Source organism: Podarcis melisellensis, assembly GCF_964234715.1.
Source record: "Podarcis melisellensis genome assembly, chromosome: 3".
Lineage (NCBI taxonomy): Eukaryota > Metazoa > Chordata > Lepidosauria > Squamata > Lacertidae > Podarcis > Podarcis melisellensis.
The window spans coordinates 107,699,738-107,706,737 of record NC_138530.1 but is presented as its reverse complement, the minus strand read 5'-3'; positions in this window follow the sequence as shown (position 1 = coordinate 107,706,737).

The following is a 7,000-nucleotide window of genomic DNA, read 5'->3' as shown; positions in this document are numbered from 1 at the left end:
CTAGCTGCCGCATTCTGGATTAGTTGTAGTTTCCGGGTCGCCTTCAAAGGTAGCCCCACGTAGAGTGCATAATAGTAGTCCAAGTGGGAGATAACCAGAGCATGCACCACTCTGGCAAGGCAGTCTGCGGGCAGGCTACGCACCAAATGGAGCTGGAAGACAGCTGCCCTGGACACAGAATTGACCTGTGCCTCCATGGACAGCTGTGAGTCCAAAATGATCCCAGGCTGCGCACCTGGTCCTTCAGGGGCACGGTTACCCCATTCAGGACCAGGGAGTCCTCCACACCTGCCCGCCTTCAGTTCCCCCAAAATAGTACTTCTGTCTTGTCAGGATTCAACCTCAATCTGTTAGCCGCCAGCCGTCCTCCATCTGCCTCCAGACACTCACACAGGACCTTCACCACCTTCACTGGTTCTGATTTGAGAGAGAGATTGAGCTTATACATTTCACTACCTAAACTCTACAGTGCTACCTTGGTTCTCAAATGCCTTGGTACTCAAACAACTTTTAACCCAAACACTGCAAACCTGGAAGTAACTGTTCCCGTTTGTGAACGTTTTTTGGAAGCTGAATGTGCTCCATTTTAAGTGTGACGCTTCCGATTTGAGTGCAACATTTCCATTTTGAGTGTTACGCTGAGGTCTGGGGGGGGGGCGGGTTGCTATTTATTTTCGTTTTTGATTTGGCGGCTCTATTTTTGTTTTTGTGACTTTGTGGAACCCAGTTCAGCTACTGATGCATTGATTGTTTGACTGCAGTACATTGTTTATTGCTTTCATTTTATGGATCAATGGTCTTGTTGGATAGTAAAATTTATGTTAAATTCATGTTTTAGGGATCGTTTTTAAAAGTCTGGAACGGATTTATTCATTTTGCCTTACTTTCTATGGGAAAGCACACCTTGGTTTTGGAATGCTTTGGTTTTGGAACAGACTTCCAGGATAGATTACGTTTGAGAACCAAAGTACCACTGTATAGAACTACCTAAATTATTAAAAAAAAAATATTTATGTATGCTACTACAGCAACAAGAATGTTACTTGCCCCCAAATGGAATGAAGTAGAAGTCCTAGCAAAAGAAGAATGGACACAAAAACCTATGGAATATGCAGAAATGGTGAAATTTATCGGAAAATTTAGAAATCAAGATAACAAACTTTTTATAAAAGAATGGAAATGGTTTATTGAATATTTACAGATGAATTGTAAACAGATAAGAACATTGGCAGGATTATTGTAACAACCTGCAGTTTCATAGCAGTATATATTTGAAGAAGATGAATAAATGAGCAAATTAAGTTAATTTGGATATGCAGAAGATATTAAGAATAAATTTAAGGAACTGCAGAAAGAGGGGGAAGTTTTGAAATGTCAAAATGATTGTCAGATCAGTGAAATGCATAAACCTGAAATGTATAAGGAATTCATTGATTTATTTTTTTAAAAAGGTGGGTGAGGACTGAGCATGCTCAGTGGGCACAAAATCCTGGCCAACAGCTGGAGGACCAAAAACGGGCGGGGAGATGCAATAGAATGGAATGTGTAGCACTCCACCTTGCAACAGATACTTGTATCAATCTTATCATTGCCTTCTGTATCATCAGGAGCTAGCATTTGAGGGGGGTGTCCAGATTTTCATATTTTTATAGCCTCTCTAACCCCAAAAAGATGAGATATTTTCTAAGACATTTTCAGAAATTCCAGACATGCAACTTTAATCTAGATTCTCTCCATTCCCTGCACACAAACACCCAAAAAATTCTATATAGTGTGTGTGTGGGGGGGGAGTATCTCCCCTTTGCAGTAGAAGTAGGTTGCTTACTCACAGCTACTAAAATTGTCAGTCAAAAAAGAGAAAGTGGGAAGGGGAGGGGTGCTGAGAAGATCCGAACTTAATTATATGCTTTGATTTGAATTACACAAAGTGGCGTCTTACTGCTGCTTCCTTTATACAACTCGAAACAAACATGAGACAAGAAGATTCCCTGTGTGAGTAATTCAGACCTAGTTTATGGTAAGGGATGCCAAAAGCAACTTGTCCCCTGTAGGCAGAAAACGAGTCTTTGCAAGAACTGTTTGATCTCGCTTGGGAATTGGAAGTGTGGCAGGTGGGGGGATGGAGAGGGAGAGAGATTTTCGTCATTTCCTCCACTCCTTGCGTAAGCTCACCCCAAACTCTGGTTTGTTTCTTAAAGAGAAGAAGGCGTTCAAAGGATGAAGTGGGGCGTTTGTAAGTGGCATGCTGCAGTGGCGTAGTGTGGGTTGTCAGCACCCACGGCAAGGCAAGTAATTTGCGCCCCCTAACCCGTGGATTTGCGCCCCCTAACCCTAACCCCCAGGTGTTGCGCCCGGCCCCCCCTGCACGCTACGCCACTGGCATGCTGAGAAAAGGGAGGAGGAAGTCCCAGCCAGCAGTTGGAAGATCTGCCATGTTTGGTGGAAATCTGAGCTTTTGCAAACTACAAAACACTTCCAAGGTTGGAAAAACTAAATGTGCACCTCCATCAAACAGGCCAATGAGGACTGGGAACCCTCAGGGATCATGAAATGTTGAGTGCCTGATGGAAAAGAACAGAAAGGGAAGAGGGGGTGGAATAAACTGCCTGGTTGGCTGGCCGGGCCCAAATATCAGCTTGTAACATGGGACCGCTCCCTATTTATTTTATTTATTCAATTTATATATCGCTCTATACTCGGAGGTCTCTGGGCGGTTCACAGAACAAGATCAAGGCATGCATCCCATGATTCCATCCTACACATACCATCTCACAAATCATGAAAGAAAACTTTCTGTTTTGAGAATACAATCACATTTTACACATTTCTGAAATCACACTGTGGTCCTCCATATTGGGCTTTTCTACGATGACCCAAATACCTCCCCACTCTGGTCTGGCTTACATAATAGTCTAAAGAAGAAGCCTAGTTTCATACAAACAAGCAAAAGTAGGAACTGCTGAAAAGACAGCAGTCACTTTGCGATTCTTCTGGTTGTGCTGAGCGTTCCCGACATTTTTCGTTGCAAAATCATCACACACACACACACACATGCCTATTTCTCTGTCGAGGTCACAGAAAAACAAACGAACAGGTAGACAGCTGAACTATTCTTTGAAAAACCGGAGACCTGTTTAATATCTCTGTTGCATAAAGACTCTCCTCCCTGAAAGAGAGGGGAGTGGTTGTGGGCGGGAGCCCGAGCACCGCCCAGCAGGGGGCGTTTGCCCTCTGCCTCCAGCTCACCTGGCTGGCGCTCACGCCCCCGCCGGTGGCCATCCAACCAGGTGCCACAGAGGGGGCGTGCTCAGCAGCCTTTTGCTACAGCGCCAGCCGCTGTATGGCCATTGAAAGAACCAGGAAACTCGTAAATCGGGCGGTAGCCCGTTTGGTGCGCTTTATGTATGGCCGAGTCATTTATCATGATCGTATCCGGATCGGCGACCAAGCTTTATACCGGAATGACGGTATCCACCTATCGGATCTGGGGAACGACATTTGGTTAGGTAGTGTCATCAAAAGCATCTGGGATTGGTTGCAGCCGTGAAGGTATTGGCGGCGAGCCTTGTGGGCTCGGGTGGCGGTTAGGCATTGGAATAATGTGCTGTGGTGTGTCGAAGTGCTAGGTGTGGCCATCACCTATGCCTTCAATTTTTAGGGGTATTCCGTTAAAGGAATCTGGCGGTCGTGTATTCTGTCCGATGCCTGCTTGGCGGGAGGCCATGGCACGACCCTCGGTGACAGCAGGGGTGAGCCTATAGTTGGATTAGCATCAACAGGCTCCACCTACTGGTGAATAAACCCACCTGTTTTGCGATCCAATGCCTAAGCCAATACCTTTTCACTGCTGTAATCAATAAAGTTGTGGCCTTTCCTAGCCCATTAACCTTATATCACATGTCCTTGTGTCTTCATTTCACTTTGCAGAGGTCGGGTCCTCGAACCACAAAGACTCTCCTCCCTGAAAGAGAAGGGAGTGGTTGTGGGCGGGAGCCCGAGCATCGCCCTAGCAGGGGGCTTTTGCCCCCTGCCTCCAGCTCACCTGGCTGGCGCTCACGCCCCCGCCGGTGGCCATCCAACCAGGTGCCTAAGCCAATACCTTTTCACTGCTGTAATCAATAAAGTTGTGGCCTTTCCTAGCCCATTAACCTTATATCACGTGTCCTTGTGTCTTCATTTCACTTTGCAGCGGTCGGGTCCTCGAACCACAACCTCATTGCATTTCTGGCTGACTGATTTGTACCGATAGCTAGACATGGCAGTGCTTCTGTGAGTGTAACGCCCCCCCCCCAAAGCAGCACTGGCATTCAGTGTCCCTGGGATCAGGGTTGTTTTAGGGTGCTTTGTACCGCGCCTCTCTCCTCATGCCTTTGCACAAGTTTCTCTAGTATTAGTACTCGAGAGAACATGTCACCTAGGGAATCATAGCTCTCTGTCTCTGGAGAAACTAATCCTAGATTACCTGCACAAGCACACACTGTACGTTCCAGGAAAGGACCTGGGCTGGTGATTCACTGTTCAGAAGTCAGAGCACGTTCTGCTCTAACACTAGCTACTGACTCCAGGAAACCTCACAAGGTCTTTGCAATACAAATATAAACACAGGGAAGTTTCCACAGATATCTTCAAGTGCGAGCTACATTACAACCAGCTCTTTCCCCAGCCTGATGGTTTGACTCTTATTCCACATCACTCCCCCAACAATCACTCTTGGTGACTTGCAGATTGAACCCTCAGAATGAGATAAATAAAAGTGGGGGAGCAGTGCAAGCTCCAGGATTTGGGGTACCCTCTGACATGCTTTTAATGTTTAATAGGTTATTGTATTTTAGTGTTCTGTTGGAAGCCACCCAGAGTGGCTGGGGAAACCGAGCCAGATGGGCAGGGTATAAATAATAAATTATTATTATTATTATTATTATTATTATTATTATTATTATTATTCCCTCCCCCTAACCAGGTTAGACCAGTGGTTCCCAACCTTCTTTTGGCCATGCCCCACCTAAAATCTTAATGCCCCCTCCCGTGACATAGAATTCTTATTACAGTGGTACCTCGGGTTATACGCTTCAGGTTACATATGCTTCAAGTTACAGACTCTGCTAACCCAGAAATAGTGCTTTAGGTTAAGAACTTTGCTTCAGGATAAGAACAGAAATTGTGCTCCGGCGGCGCGGCGGCAGCAGGAGGCCCCATTAGCTAAAGTGGTGCTTCAGGTTAAGAACAGTTTCAGGTTAAGAATCGTCCTCTGGAACGAATTAAGTACTTAACCCGAGGTACCACTGTATTCAAAAAGTGAACTATTCACGTACAGGAAACCTAAAAGGCCATTTACTGCTAATAACTCCTTCTTGAATTGTCCCTCCCTTAAAAATCAAATTGCCCCCCGTGGAACATATGCCCCATGTTGGAAACCACAGGGTTAGACATACAAACTGACAATTCTATTTAGTTGCACCTGCTCTTCTTGGGATTTTCTGCAGGAAGTGGCAACGGTAGCGCCATTATGTTAGTTTGCCTTCTGTTGGTTTGTGGATGCTGTCAAATGCCCACCCATGCCATTCTCTGGAGCTGGAGGATAGCAAACGTTCCTGCCTCCCATGGGGACATGGTGGGCAGCTGGATGAAACTTCTTGGAACTGTATGACATGGGCTATGAAGGAATCTGGTGCCAAGCATGAAGTTCAATACTTATTATTATTAGATTAAATTTATATACCGCCCTATACCTAGGGGTCTCAGGGCAGTTTTACTAGAAAGCTGGACCAAGAAAGGCAAGAGGTGGACGTTGTCTGCATAACGACAGTATCCTTCCCTTTCAAAAATTGCAAATCAAAAGCAGAGTTGTTCATAGTAATCAGGCCTGCTTTAAATACATCAATACTTAAAAATAAAGTAGTTTACACGTCCCTTCCCCATCTGCTGATTTTGTTTTTATTTAGTAGGATTATTTGACATCATACTGCTTGCTGCCAGATGGTACAGTATGCTTTTCGAAGTGACCAAGCGAATATTTGTTAGGATGTTCCAGCATGCCTTTTCTTCCCCCCCCCAACAGCTATCCCACCATGGTTCCAAAAATAGAGGCAACACTTTCTCCACATGGACAAATAAAAAACGTTATTTGTGGCAACTTGTTTGGTTCTAATTTTTGCCTTTAAAAAAAAGGACATTGTGAGAAAATAATTTCTGTTCTTATTTAGAGCTGCATTAAGGAAGCTTAATGACTTGGTCATGTCCCATGGGATTCTCTTCCGTCTTAAACAGCAAGTCCCTGTACAGTGGTACCTTGGGTTACATACGCTTCAGGTTACAGACTCTGCTAACGCAGAAATAGTGCTTCAGGTTAAGAACTTTGCTTCAGGATGAGACAGAAATCGTGCTCCGGCGGCGTGGCGGCAGCAGGAGGGCCCCATTAGCCAAAGTGGTGCTTCAGGTTAAGTACAGTTTCAGGTTAAGAACGGACCTCTGGAACGAATTAAGTACCGTATTTTTTGCTCTATAAGACTCACTTTTTCCCTCCTAAAAAGTAAGGGGAAATGTGAGTGCATCTTATGGAGTGAATGCAGGCTGCGCAGCTATCCCAGAAGCCAGAACAGCAAGAGGGATTGCTGCTTTCACTGCACAGCAATCCCTCTTGCTGTTCTGGCTTCTGAGATTCAGAATATTTCTTTTCCCTTGTTTTCCTCCTCCAAAAACTAGGTGCGTCTTATGGACTGTTGCGTCTTATAGAGCGAAAAATACGGTACTTAACCCGAGGTACCACTGTACATTTTTTATCATCACCTTTATTTTTAAAAATGTGGTTGACATATGGAACAGGGAGCCACTGATTAACAGCTTCACTTACAAAGCCATCTCGGGTTTTAATTCAGCTGTTGGAGTGCAGATATTTAAGTCTGTGGCTGCTGGTAAACCTCTGAACTCTGGTTCTGTTTAAAGATTGTTTGGCCAACAAAGAATGCATATATTTCTCAATCAAAAGTCTGTTCATCAATTA